Here is a 14,013-nt window from a genome sequence, read left to right on the forward strand (position 1 = left end):
AGACCTATATAAATTACTCTTTTCCCTTTTATGTTGGCTTCCAATAATCTCAGTAAATACAGTTAAACAAAGCAATTACATTAAGTAATCAACTTAGGGTGGCTTCCCAGGTGGCACAGTGGTAAAGAATCTGCCTGCCAATGCAAGAGACAAACGTTCAACCCCTGGGTCAGGAAGATCCCCTGGGGTAGGAAATGGCAACCCACTCCAGTATCCTAGACTGGGAAATCTCATGGACAGAGGAGACTGGCAGGCTACAGTCCGTGAGGTCACAAAGAATCAGACACGACTGAGGGCCCACACACACACAATTAACTTATGTGTGCTTAACTTGGTGTGCTTTCATTCTTCTTTCCTTTGCCCTGGTTTTTAATTTCTAAGTTATTAATCTTATTGAATAAATATTCTTGGAGGTATAATTCTAGAATTTTCCATAAAAAGTAAACAGGCACTCGGTACAAGTAAAATAAAATTGAGACCTAACAGGCATCAAGTGAATAGTCACGTTAAGTAGGGCATTGATAATGATGGAGTATATTCTAAGAAGGGAGAGTAAGAATGTCAAGGAAGTCCAATAATCATATTCTAGAAGGAACTAGTGAAAGAATAGTGAATGTGTGAGGAACCAGAAGATCTTCCTTAAACTTTAAAAGACTGTAACATCAAAAAAGGAGAAAATTCAGAATTTAGATATAAAGGGTAGGTTGTGATTAAATGTAAGAAAAAATCTGCCTAATGACCAAAATGGTCCAGGAATGAAAAGGGCTAATTTGTGAAACAATGGGATTACTGGGAATACTCAAGTGGAGGTTAGAAAACTATCTCCTACGAATGTTGACAAGCAGAATTATGCTTGGGTTGGGAGGTGACTACAATAAGTAACACCTAGGTAGAGGGTCTCTGAAATCTGAAGTCAGGAGCAGGAACCTCTTAACTTTAACTGCTGGGGAAACTATAGATTTCTTCACCTTCCCCAAGAACACAAATATTATATTCAACAAAAGATGAAGTTAAAAACAGAATCCCCCAAGACAAAAAGATTGGTATAACTCTGACTTAGGGAACTCCTGCTTGCTTCAAAATGTATTTCCAAGAAAAGAGATTTCCTGCCCTTGTGGAGTAGGAGAGGGAAGTAAAAAAAGAACTTCATAAAACACTAAGGAATATCCATTCTGGTCCATCTACCAAATGTGGGTTCTCAGACATACCTCTAGTTCCCATCCATCATCTTCATGAGGCCCCTTCAGGCACACACTGATTTGGGGCTACCAGAGCAGCTTACATCCACTCTCCGTGCAATCTGCCAGGTTCCCCCTGCACTACATGATGTCTGATGTAAGGGCAGTCAGAGACAGATTCATGTGATCTTTTATATAACATTCTAGACATACATTCAGAGCTCTATACCACACACTGAGCTTCCCAGGTGGCGCTAGTGGTAAAGAACCTGCCTGCCAATGCAGGAGATCTAAGAGATGCAGGTTCGACCCCTGGGTCAGGAAGATCCCCTGGAGAAGGGCGTGGCAACCCACTCCAGTATTCTTGCCTGGAAAATCCCATGGACAGAGGATCCTGGCAGGCTACAGTCCACAGGGTCGCACAGAGTTGGACATGACTGAAGCAACTTAGCATGCAAGCACATACTACATACTATGGAGAACCAAACGCAGTGCCAAGACCAAATATCTGCTTTCATGAATGGATGATCTTATTACAAATCTAGAGTATAATTCAAAAGGCAGAAAAACTGACCAAGAATATTTGTCTTTTGGAAAATAAATGTCTGATTGCAATCTCTTTCTTCAAGTTTTCATTCCTTGTTGAGTACCAACATGTAGTCATTCCTGACACTCCCCAAAGTTATAAATGTCATAACTACTGGGTTCAACAAAAGACTAATATGAAAACAGAAACACTCTCCTGGATCTAAATACAGAAATGCCAGCCAATAGTTCAGCAAACTATTGGCAGAAGGTTTCAAGGAAGGGCAAATAATTTCTAACGAAACAGAAACTAACCTAGCCCAGGATATATACTCAGTTGGTAAGGTAATTTGTCACAAAACACACCCATCCACTTTACTCACCGTCAAAACATGGAATGGGAGTCATTAACATTGTCTTAAATGGGATAACAGAAAAGAAGGGGAGAAAAAGATAATGACCGTTTCCAAGAGATACCAGAGTAAGGATGGTCCCTGGCTGCTTTGCAAGGTATTAATAAATGCTGGACTCTTCATCCTTGGACCAGACATTAGCCTGCAACATCAGCAACTGTCCTGACCACCAGTGCCTTGGATGGCTCTGCTCTCTTTCTCTCCCCACTTCACGAGTCTTTCCTTCCACTTCTTCTGGGAGGATATATTACTTATTCCTACAGCTTAAGTTTTAGCTTTTCAAAGCATTCTGGAATACTCTGTGCTTATGACAAAATATGACATAGTTACTTTGAAAAGTAAGTCATGTTTGCCTAACTCCAACTCAAGTTTCACATCTCAACTTACTCCATGAAGTCTTCCCTAAAAGCTGCCCCTCCCCATGTAAACTAGGTTCTTCCCATTTTTCTTTCTCATAGTCTATTTTTTTCACAGCATTTATTACAATCTGTATATAGATACTTGTGTGTGTTTGTTTAACGTTGGTCTCTCCCATTTGTCTAAGCTCCATGAAGGGAGGGAGCATGTGTCTGTTCACCTCTGTATTTCTAATATCTACCCTATCTGATAAAAATGAATGTTGAATGAATAAATGAATGAATATATAATGTCAACATCCTGTTCTCCTATTAATCTACCACATTAAAGACAGAAGTCTGCACCAAAGAAATGAATATGTACCAAATAGAAACCCTGAAACTGCTCAATCACTGCTCAATCATATCATGACATTGGCACATCTTGGAGAGTGTGAAATACCACTTACTTTCCCTCTTATGCTGCATTTAGATACATTCTTCCTTCCACTTCTGTGTGCTGCCATTATTGAAGGGATTGGTGTTCCCTATCTTGAACTGAGGCCCTGGGACAGAAGACCTTTACCCTTTTACTTTGCTTCTATACTTCTTCTTCATAGTGATTTTTAGTTTATCTTAATTACATGACTTGGCAACTAAACAACAAATTTCAGGAAACCAATAGACCAATTGTTTTCAAACAACTGGTAACAACCCATTACCTAACTATGGAATCAATTTAGTGGTTCAAAATATGTTTTTTAAATAGAAGCTAAGAGAGTATTCTTGCCTGGAGAATTCCATGGACAGTCCATGGGGTCGCCAAGAATGAGACATGACTGAGTGGCTAACATTTTCACTTTCACTTTTCAAGAGAATGGAATGGAAAGCACTGCAAGTAGAAAAGGTAAGCATTGTTTTGTGAAACTTTTCAGAGTGTGTTTGCCCCTGTATATTACATGTTACATTGCAATATAAAACACATTTTACATGAGTCATGGTCCAAAATTTTAAGAAACTTTAACTTAAATTAACTAATAGTAGGGGAAGAGTAGATAGCAATCTACAGATACATAGTTTATAGGTCAATGCTTATTTATGAATCCAGCTTTCCTTTCATTAAATATTAACAACTTTCCTACAATCTGCATAGAAAAATCTGATTCCTAATACTTTCAGCCTTAAACTATGCTGAGATTCTCTAGTCCTTGATAGTGAGGCTAAAAATCTAACCTGTCACAGAGTCAGGCCAAAGCAGTCATGTCTTCAGTTATAGGAATGTGGCCCTTTCCCCTTATGGATTCATCCTATTCCCTCTTTAATTTCTCTCCTCGCAAGAAAAAGCCCTTCTCAATTCTCCCCTCTCTAATAAGCATATCTAATACTTCTCTTCTGAGCCACCCTTTGAAGTCTCTCCAACTCTGATTGAATCCTAGTTCTTTCTTTGCACTCTCAGGTCTCCTCTCCCTATCCCTAACTTACCCTTTGTAATGTAATAAAAAATACATACTTGATTTTTGTTCTAAAACCCAAAGCCCTTAGATCCTCTGGAGTGATGAGTGTCTTTCATATGCTAATGAGAAGACAGGTAACTAGAGGCTCCCACATAGCTTCAGAATGGGGTCTGGTCCCCAGAAAGAGCAATGCATGGACTAGAGTTACTGGGACTTTCAGCCCAACCCACTCCCACACCGTCACCTCCAGGGAGGAGACAGGGGCTAGAATTAAATCAGTAACCAACAGACCATGATTTAATCAATTGTGTTTACATAATGAAGTCTCCATCAAAAAAAAACCCAAAAAACTCTAAATAACAGGATTTGGAGACTTTTGATTTGGTGAACACATCAAAGTGCTGGCAGGTTAGCACACATGAAGAAGGCACAGAAGTTCTGTGATCCTTTCTCACCCAGTACCTTCTCCTATGCATCTCCTCCATTTGGCCATTCCTGAGTTGCATTGTTTATAATAAACCAGTAATGATAATTATAGAGTAATAGTAAGTATTCTAGAGTTCTTTGAGTCACTCTAGAAAATTATTGAACCTGAAGAGGGAGTTGTGGGAACCTTTAATTTTATAGCTGGCTGGTCAAAAGGACAGGTGACATGACAACCTGAGACTTGCACCTGGCATCTTAAGTGGTCAGTTTTGTGGGACTGAGTCCTTAACTTTTAGGATCTGACACTAACTCCAGGGAGTGTTAAAACTGAATTGAACGGATTGAAGGATACCCAGACGGTATCTGGAGAGCTAGAAAACTGGTTGGTGTCAGAAAAATGCCACACATTGGATGTCAGAAGTGTGGTAAAAATAGGTCATATCCCTCCTTCCTCCAAAGTCCCAGCCACTTTTATCTCTCTCTCTCTCTTTTAGAGAGAGAGAAATAGTCACATAATTCTGTTTTCTCATTCCCCAGGCTCCAAGACCATCTCCTCCATAGCTTCTCAATTTTTAGTATATATGTGCTACTGAAAAAGTACCTCATTGCCTTTTCATAAAAATAGGTTTATGATCTGACCCCTGTTTATTTCTTCTGCCAGAAGCTCCTGCTGCTTTGAACACATAGTCAGTGCTCCTGTCAAAATAAACTAATTCCAGTTTTCTGATAATCCTAAACTCTCTATGCCTCCATGTCTTTGCAAATGCTATTCTACCTGCACTCATTCAACAAACACGTACTGAGTACCAACTGTTGGAAAGGTACTATTATAGGTTCTGGGCATATGACAGGAGGGTAAATGAGACCAGAATTCTATACTCTTCTCAGTTAACTGTGGTTGATTGCTCTTTCACTGAGACTAAAGTCAAGCAGCAACTCCTCTGGGAAATTTTCATAGCCTCCTAGAGTTGAGTTACATACTCTAACTCTGGGCTCTGTCATAGCACTTATTAGAATATCATAGTGGTTAAAACATATCAGTTTCCTCATCTGCAAAATGTGAGTTGCAAAAATTACTCATTTCATCAGGTTGTTGTAAAAATTTTAAAAGCCTAGAATACAGTTAGTGCACAATAAATGCTGGCCATAGTTACTGGCCAACCAGGAATCAATATCCCACGCCACTCCACTTCTTTCCACCTACCATTCCCACAGCCTGCAAAGTTCTTGCTCTGAAATATCTACTCAAATGTCACCTTACCAGACACTTTCCCTCATCCCCTTAAAAGATATTAACACCCCCTACCACTCTCCACCTCACACCTCGCTTTGTTTTTCTTCGAGAATTTTACCATCTTATGTTATCTTTTCCTTTATTTTCTGTCTCCTTTTAATCAAATGTAAACTTGAAGAAAGAAAGCACTTTTTTGTCACTACACTATCTCCAGTGCCTAGAAAAGTGCCTGGTACAAAGTAAACATTCTATAAATTTTGCTAATTGGATCAATGCGTGCACTAAATGTGGGTTCTTTGAATCGTAATATTTTCAGAAGGTATAAAGATTTTATTTTCTTCACAGTACTCAAGATGACAATGAGTCCAATGAGTTGTTAAGATTATGGGTTATTTTTTAATTTAATTTTAACATACTTTTAAATTCCCCAGTATTTTTTAATGAGAATGCACTGGGTTTTATAATAAGAAAACTAAATCTCAAGGAAACTATAATCATTCTTGATGAAATCACAAAAAACCTGGAGTTTGTAAAAATATGTTTTCCCCCATTTAAGATAGAGGCTATTGTCCACGTCTATTTATGGCTCTAGGAACCCACAGCTCATCAACTAGCCTCAAAACTACAACTCACACTTAAAAATTGTTCATATTCTCACTGCCATTACTTTTAGTCAATATTTACATATTTTAATTAAATACTACAATTAGAAAATACATCATTGATCTTAAATTTCTGTTCAACAAGCAAAAACTCCCACTTAACTACTTTATAACAATATGTAAAGGCTATATAATACCTATCTCCTTTCTCCAATAGAGAGGAAACTAGGAAAAATTAAACTAAGAAAATTAAACTAAGAGAGCATGAGATTTTATATAAGTATGAAGAATACAGCTGGGGATAAAAGAGATATTTCCACCTCATCAAGAGAAATTTGCACCTTTGAACACATTTGACTGAATTCTAATAAGGCGGATGAACCTAGAGCCTAATATACAGAGTAAAGTAAATCAGAAAGAGAAAGACAAGTATCATATACTCATACATATGTATGGAATCTAAAAAGATATTAGTGATGATCCTGCTTGCAGGTCAGCAAAGGAGACACAGAGAACAGAGTTGTGGACATGGTGGGGAAAGGAGAGGGTGGGACGAACTGAGAGAGTAGCACTGAAACATATACATTACCATATGTAAAATTAAATAGTCAGTGGGCATTTACTACATGATGCAGGAAGCTCAAATCTGGTGCTGACAACCTAGAGGGGTGGGAGGGAGTTTCAAGAGGGAGGGGATATGTGTATACCTATGGCAGATTCATTTTGATATACGGCAGAAACCAACACAATATTGTAAAGCAGTTATCCTCCAACTGAAAATAAATTTTTAAAAAAGAGAAATTTACACCTTTAGAAAAACCTCTATCTGGGTAGCCATTTATGTAGTATAGGAATGGACCCAGTTTCATAGGAATGGATCCAGTTTCACTGACTGTCTTGCCCCTTGAACACCTCCCTATGTAATACTCCTTCATCTGAAAATATAAGAGGCATGGGATAAAATTCAAAAGTTTAAGTTGGACCCCAAGAGGGATAGTCTTTACTAATACCATTACCATGGCAGTTCTGCTAATTCACATGCTTTGACTTATGAGACATGCTTTCATATATGCATAAGACAGACAAAACCCTGGCACAAATGCCTGGAACCAGGGACTTACAGTCACATTTTCAATAATTGGTGTGACACAGACTCCAGCTACTCAGAATGCATAACAGCCATAGGAGAGGAAAGAGAGATATTTGGTAGATCAGCCTTACATAGAAGGTAACAACTCTTTAATAAACATATGTAAATGAATAACTCCTCTGGATTAAGTTTAATTGCAAAATTGATAGACTCTCAAATGGTTATACTAAATAAAAACCCAAATAATTATTTACATTATCATCAGCAAATTATCACGTTGCAAGTGAGATCACAATTTTTTTCTTAATTCAGTTAGGCACCAAACTGCACACTGGGGACCAAAGAATCAAAAAGGGATAGTCTCTACAACATGGGGGAGATAGCCAATATTTTGTAACTATAAATGGAGCATAACCTTTAAAATCTGTGAAGCACTGTATTGTATACCTATAACTCATATATTGTTCAGCTACTATACTTCAGTTTTTAAAAAGGCAGGGAAGGGGGGATAGCCTCTGTGCTTGAAGACCTCACCAAAGTCTAGAGGGAAACATCCTTCTAATACAAAATAATAAGCGTAATAGTGTAGTGAATGTTGTGGTCAGATAGGCCAGGGAGTTTGATCAAGGCCAGGTGGGAAGTAGGGGGAGGGTGTCCCTTAAACAGTTTACTACCGACTTAACCCACAGTTCCAGGTGGCCATCCCACAAAAGCATGCCAACTGACACGGATGGTGAGCGAGCAAACACACGACTGGTTCGGTAGCCAACAATACAACCACCAGTCTCCTCCTACAGATGAGGCATCAACCTTACGAGCAAAGGGCAGCACTGTTTATCTTTTCTTTCGTTTAATGTACCAACTAGATGACTAGAGAAACCTAAAAGATCAAATGACCACTCTGACTTCTATCAACACTACCCACCTGGGAAGGAAGGAAACGTTAATACACACAAGACGGCATGCACATGACAGGCAGCCATCTGCCCATGGCAGGGCTCTTGAGTCCACCTGTTCTCTGCAGAAGCTCTGGCTCAAATCCGACATTTATCTAGACAGACTGCAGTATCATTTTTACAGTTAGATATACTACTAATCAACCTCTTTTAATCCAACACAAAGCTTGAAAGAAATAAGCCTATGTAGCATAAACCCCTTAAAAGATTACAATAATTAGAGATACAGAGACATGTAAATATTTGTTAATCAAACCAAATTCGTGTTGCCTGGTATTTTCTTCGGAGCCTGCCCATGTCATTACACTGAAATGTGATATATACAAACCCTGAGTGATAGCAACTGAAATAATGTGACCCTATATAAACAGTGACAGTTTAAAATTATATTTGCTTGGGTTATTTTTATGCTAGATATCTCAAACAGTTTATTCCAAGCTTAGTACATTTTGTTTTCTAAACAAAACAATGAAGAAGAACATAAAAAATACTTAAATAGCAGTACAACGATCATTTTAGTTCTCTCACAAATTCTTTGAGAATCTGTGATTTTTAACTCATCAGTAGTTTTCATTCAACAAATACACATTGTAGTTATTAAAACACATAATAGAAGACTAAATTGTTACAGTATCTGTTTTCACTTTTAAAGGACTTTATAGACTATTTTTAAACTATTATTAACAAAACTAATCCACCTTTGTAAAAAAGAGAATTTATGTCACAAACTTAACCTAAGACATTCTTTTGGATAGGCAGTCACTCAGTCGTGTCCAACTCTTTGTGAACCATGGACTGCAGCAGGCCAGGCCTCCCTGTCCATCACCAACTCTCAGAGCTGGCTCAAACTCATACCCATTGAGTCAGTGATGCCATTCAACCATCTCATCTTCTGTTATCCCCTTCTCCTCCTGCCCTCAATCTTTCCCAGCATCAGGGTCTTTTCCAATGAGTCAGTTCTTTGCATCAGGGGACTAATGTATTGGAGCTTCACCTTCAGCATCAGTCCTTCCAATGAACATTCAGGACTGATTTCCATTAGGATTGACTGGTTGAATCTCCTTGCAGCCAAGAGACTCTCAAGAGTCTTCTGCAACACCACAGTTCAAGAGCATCAATTCTTCGGCACTCAGCTTTCTTTATAGTCCATCTCTCACATCCATACATGACTACTGGAATAACCATAGCTTTGATTAGATGGACCTTTGTTGGTAAAGTAATGTTTCTGTTTTTTATGTGATGTATAGGTTGGTCATAGCTTTTCTTTCAAGGAGCAAGCATCTTTTAATTTCATGGCTGCAGTCACTATCTGCAGTGATTTTGGAGCCCCAAAAAATAAAGTCTCTCACTCTTTCCATTGTTTCCCCATCTATGTGCCATGAAGTGATGGGACCAGATGCCATGATCTTAGTTTTCTGAATGTTGAGTTTTAAGCCAGCTTTTTCATTCTCCTCTTTCACTTTCATCAAGAGCATCTTTAGTTCTTCTTCACTTTCTGCCATAAAGGTGGTATCATCTGTATATCTGAGATTATTGATATTTCTCCCTGCAATCTTGATTCCAGTTTATGCTTTATCCAGTCTGGCATTTCGCATAATGTACTCTGTTACAGGATAAACCTAAATCATATGATGTGATTCACTGAGAAGGACATCACCCACGTATTTCTGGGGGGTGGGTAGTGAATCTTGATCTGATAATCAGGCAACTATCTTGACACATCCATACTGAGGGAACTTGAGAAAAGAAAAGAGGTCTAGACTCTTCAAAAATGTTAAGGCCATGAAAAACTAAGAAACCTTGAGAATTGTTCTAGAATAAAGAAAACTAAAGAAGTGAAGTGAAAGTGAAGCCGTTCAGTCGTGTCCGACTCTTTGCAACCCCGTGGACTGTAGCCTACTAGGTTCCTCCGTCCATGGGATTTTCCAGGCAAGAATACTGGAGTGGGTTGCCATTTCCTTCTCCAGGAGATCTTCCCAACCCAGGGATTGAACCTGGGTCTCCCACATTGTAGGCAGACGCTTTACCATCTGAGCCACCAGGAAGTCCTAAACTAAAGAAACATGACAGTTAAATGCAAAGATTGGATCAGGAAAGAAAGAAAAACACAGAGGAGAAGCTGTAAAAGACATTATTATTAGGGCAATTGGAAAATATGGATACAAACTAATATGCATGCTAGGTAATAGTATTGTATCTATGTGAAAATTATATTGGTTGTGTTGAATAATGACTTGTTCTCAGGAGATGAAGTATTTAGGGACTATGTCTGCAATTAACTCTCAAATGGTACAGGGGGAAAAAGTAGAAAAAAGATTAATCAAATGTGGCAAAATGCTTATGAGGACTGAGGTGAAAGACATATGCATGATCATTGCCTATTCATGTACTTTTTCTATACATTTGGAAATTTTCTTGTAATAAAAAGTTGAGAAGACTCACAGAGAACAGACTTGTGGTTGCTAAGGGGATGGGATTACTAGATGTCAACTATTACACAAAGAATGGATAAACAACAAGGTTCTACTATATAGCACAAGGAACTATATTCAATATCCTGGAATAAACCATAATGGAAAAGAAAGTGAAAATAAATGTATATATAACTGAGTCACTTTGCTGTATAGCAGAAAGTAACACAACATTGTAAATCAACTATACATCAACTAAAAAAATAAATTTTAATTAATAAAAGTTGAGAAAAAACTTTACGTGCTACATTGACAATCCATCTAGGAGTTCCCTGGTGGTCTAGTGGTTAGAATTAGTGCTTTCACTCCTGAGGCCTGGGTTCAATCCCTGGTTGGAGAACTGAGATCCTGCAAGCTGCACAGCATGGCCAAAACGACAACAACAACAAGAGAACCTAACTATATGTGTGATCTTCAACTCTGCTGTCAACAAGTAATAATGTGTCATAATACAATATTATGCAAAAAAACTTTAAGCAAATCAATGAAAATGGCTAAATATAAAGTATCCTGCATTAAAACATAGATTTCTGTGAATTATTCCTAAAGGAAAAATGTACATTTAAACTTTTTTCTGATAAATTTCTTACTTTATCGAATTTTCTTTTCCTAATTATAGCAACTTTATTTGAAAAATTAAGATATTTATAAAAACTGACAAATACTTTAAGTCATAAAAATGAACATAAATACAACTTAAATTATATAAAGCAGCACTTTCTTATTTTTGTATTTGTAGACTTCTCTACAGCATGTAGAATTTAAAATATTTTAAATTTTACGGACTGCTTGAATTTTTGCATGTATTTTACAAAGCAATAATACAATTTTATAAGAAGGAACAATCAGATATTCTCTGAATATCCTTGTAACCACAGGAGTCATGACCAATTTTACCTTCTCTGTAACTTACTTAAATTATAGGAGATTATGGGCTTTGCTGACCACACATAAAGTTCCACAGGGCTCTGTTCCCACTTGATTTAAATAAACACAGTCAAAATTAACAACTGGTTAATAGCCCACAATGTCTTCTTATGTGGGATGTTACCCAAGATCTTTGAAACAATTATATTTTATTTGCATGCTTAAAATAATTAAATCAATATATTGGTCAAAGAGAACCTGGGTGGCACTCATTAAAATGTATCATTTGAAAGTGATACCTAAAAAAAGCCAAACTCCTCTTATGTTGTCCTTAGTAAGACCATACTGTTGCTGATACAAAGCAGGGCACCCGAGTATTAACAGCACAACCTGGGTTTCTAGAAGATGAATTTAAAGAACTTTAATGTTTATTATAAGAAATGAAATTCAATGGGATTCCCCACTCCTGCTCCCACTATTGCTCCAAAGAAGTTATGATACTCCATGCTAAATAATTTAATTATAGGGTAAATTACTTTAACATGTCAAATTGCCAAACTGGCAGTTGAATGGTCCACATGTGTGACATGAAACTTTAGCAAATGTTAACTTTGCCCTTCAGACACCCAAAAAACAAGTCCACCTCCTTCTCTGAAAAATTTTACTCTCTAAAAGATTTACTTTTGACGAAATTTAAAAAGAAAAACAATAGAAACTCTGGCGTTTACATTACTCATTTTAGTCACTTACTATAGGATCTCTTGTCATATAACAGTGAAATGATAACCAGAGAAATATAAAGTTGTAAATTAAGAGTAAAAAGCATGAAGTATACCACACTGGACAACAGAATAGGCTGATAGTAAAAAATTAAGTAACAAGGCAACTGGCAGTATTTACAACACCTAACTCTAACCAGTGTCAAAGGTCTGGCACCTCAGTAGGTCAGCTTCAGAATAGCTTTACAATCCCGTGTTTTATATTTCATAGCAAAGCAGGATCTTTTAAATACTAAGCAATAATTTGATTAGAAATTCATAGGTATGGCTTTTCCTCTTTAACTTTTTTTCCTGAATGGTAAGGCTATAATCTAATAATGACTATCTATGATTCCCTAGACAGGTGGCTTCCCTCATAGCTCAGCTGGTAAAGAATCCGCCTGCAATGCAGGTTCGATTCCTGGGTTGGGAAGATCCACTGGAGAAGGGATAGGCTACCCACTCCAGTATTCTTGGGCTTCCCTTGTGGCTCAGCTGGTAAAAGAATCCGCCCACAATACGGGAAACCTGGGTTCGATTCCTGGGTTGGGAAGATCCCCTGGAGAAGGGAAAGGCTACCCACTCTAGTATTTTGGCCTGGAGAATCCCATGGACTGTATAGTCCACGGGGTCACAAAGAGTTGGACACGACTGAGTGACTTTCACTTTCAGACAGAGTGAGGCAAATTGTACTCCTGTTCCCGACCCTGAGCTCCAACTGGAACTCACATAAAAAATGGGAAAGGAGATTCAACAAAGTCCAGGGGGAGAAAAAAAAAAAAGCAAAGTTTGGAAATCTCGCTCAAACATCCCAATCCAGAAACATCCAACGCTGCCCTTGAGGGCCACCGAATGACTCCACTTTCACCTGCCCTTAGACACTCCACAGAACGGGGAGAGAAGCCCACCTGCCAAGGCCGTGAAGGAGCCTGATCCACCACATGGCCCCCTCTCTCTCATGGCTCTCTGTACCTGCAGATGACTTCTTACGGGCAGAACCAGCAAGCCTGCATCCAAAGAGCATCACCGATTTCCTCAAGAGGAATATTTTGCAAACCAACAGAGTGGGACTTTATCCAGAGAAGAAAGGTTCAAAATAGCAAATAATAAACAAAATGTATAATAATATGCTTCAGCTTAAATGTCACTCCCTACATCATGAAGTTATTGCTACCCACAATAAAACTCAGGTTTACCAACAACTGGTAATTGTTTCATTGGTCATTTTTTCTCTTTCTCCCTTCTCTTACTTTAATTCTTTGTACTAATCACATAACCAAATGTAATCTTTCTCCAAGTCATTCTCTATCATTGCTAAATTTCATTCTCCTTATAGAAATTAATATATATGAAAGTATCTTGCCCATTTGTTTCTTATATTCAATATCTGTCTCCCCCTTCTAGAATATAAGCTCCTTGCCTATTCTTATTGCTCTGGGCCCAGTTCTAGTACAGTGCTTGGCTCAATAAACATTGTTGAATACAGAAATGAAAAGTAATGTTCTTTTTACTATCCTAAATCCATTTGGTGGTCATGGAACTCTGCATCTAGAGTTAAAAAGAAAAAAAAAGGCTTCTAATGAAACCAGCCTAGTCATTTTCTAGTGACCCAGAGTACCTCGTATGCAGAGAAAATATACCTTTTGTTAACTGGAATGAGAATTATAAACTATTATTATAATCTTAATAATCTGGTGATGATAA

The 14,013-nt window shown here is 37.8% G+C and overlaps 1 protein-coding gene across 8 annotated transcripts in view; it reads right to left on the reverse strand.

Moving 5' to 3' along the window:
- GALK2 (galactokinase 2) overlaps nt 1-14,013 on the reverse strand; it is a 140,950-nt gene that overhangs the window by 60,061 nt on the left and 66,876 nt on the right. The window lies entirely within an intron of this gene.

Source organism: Cervus canadensis, chromosome 6, assembly GCF_019320065.1.
Source record: "Cervus canadensis isolate Bull #8, Minnesota chromosome 6, ASM1932006v1, whole genome shotgun sequence".
Classification (NCBI taxonomy): Eukaryota; Metazoa; Chordata; class Mammalia; order Artiodactyla; family Cervidae; genus Cervus; species Cervus canadensis.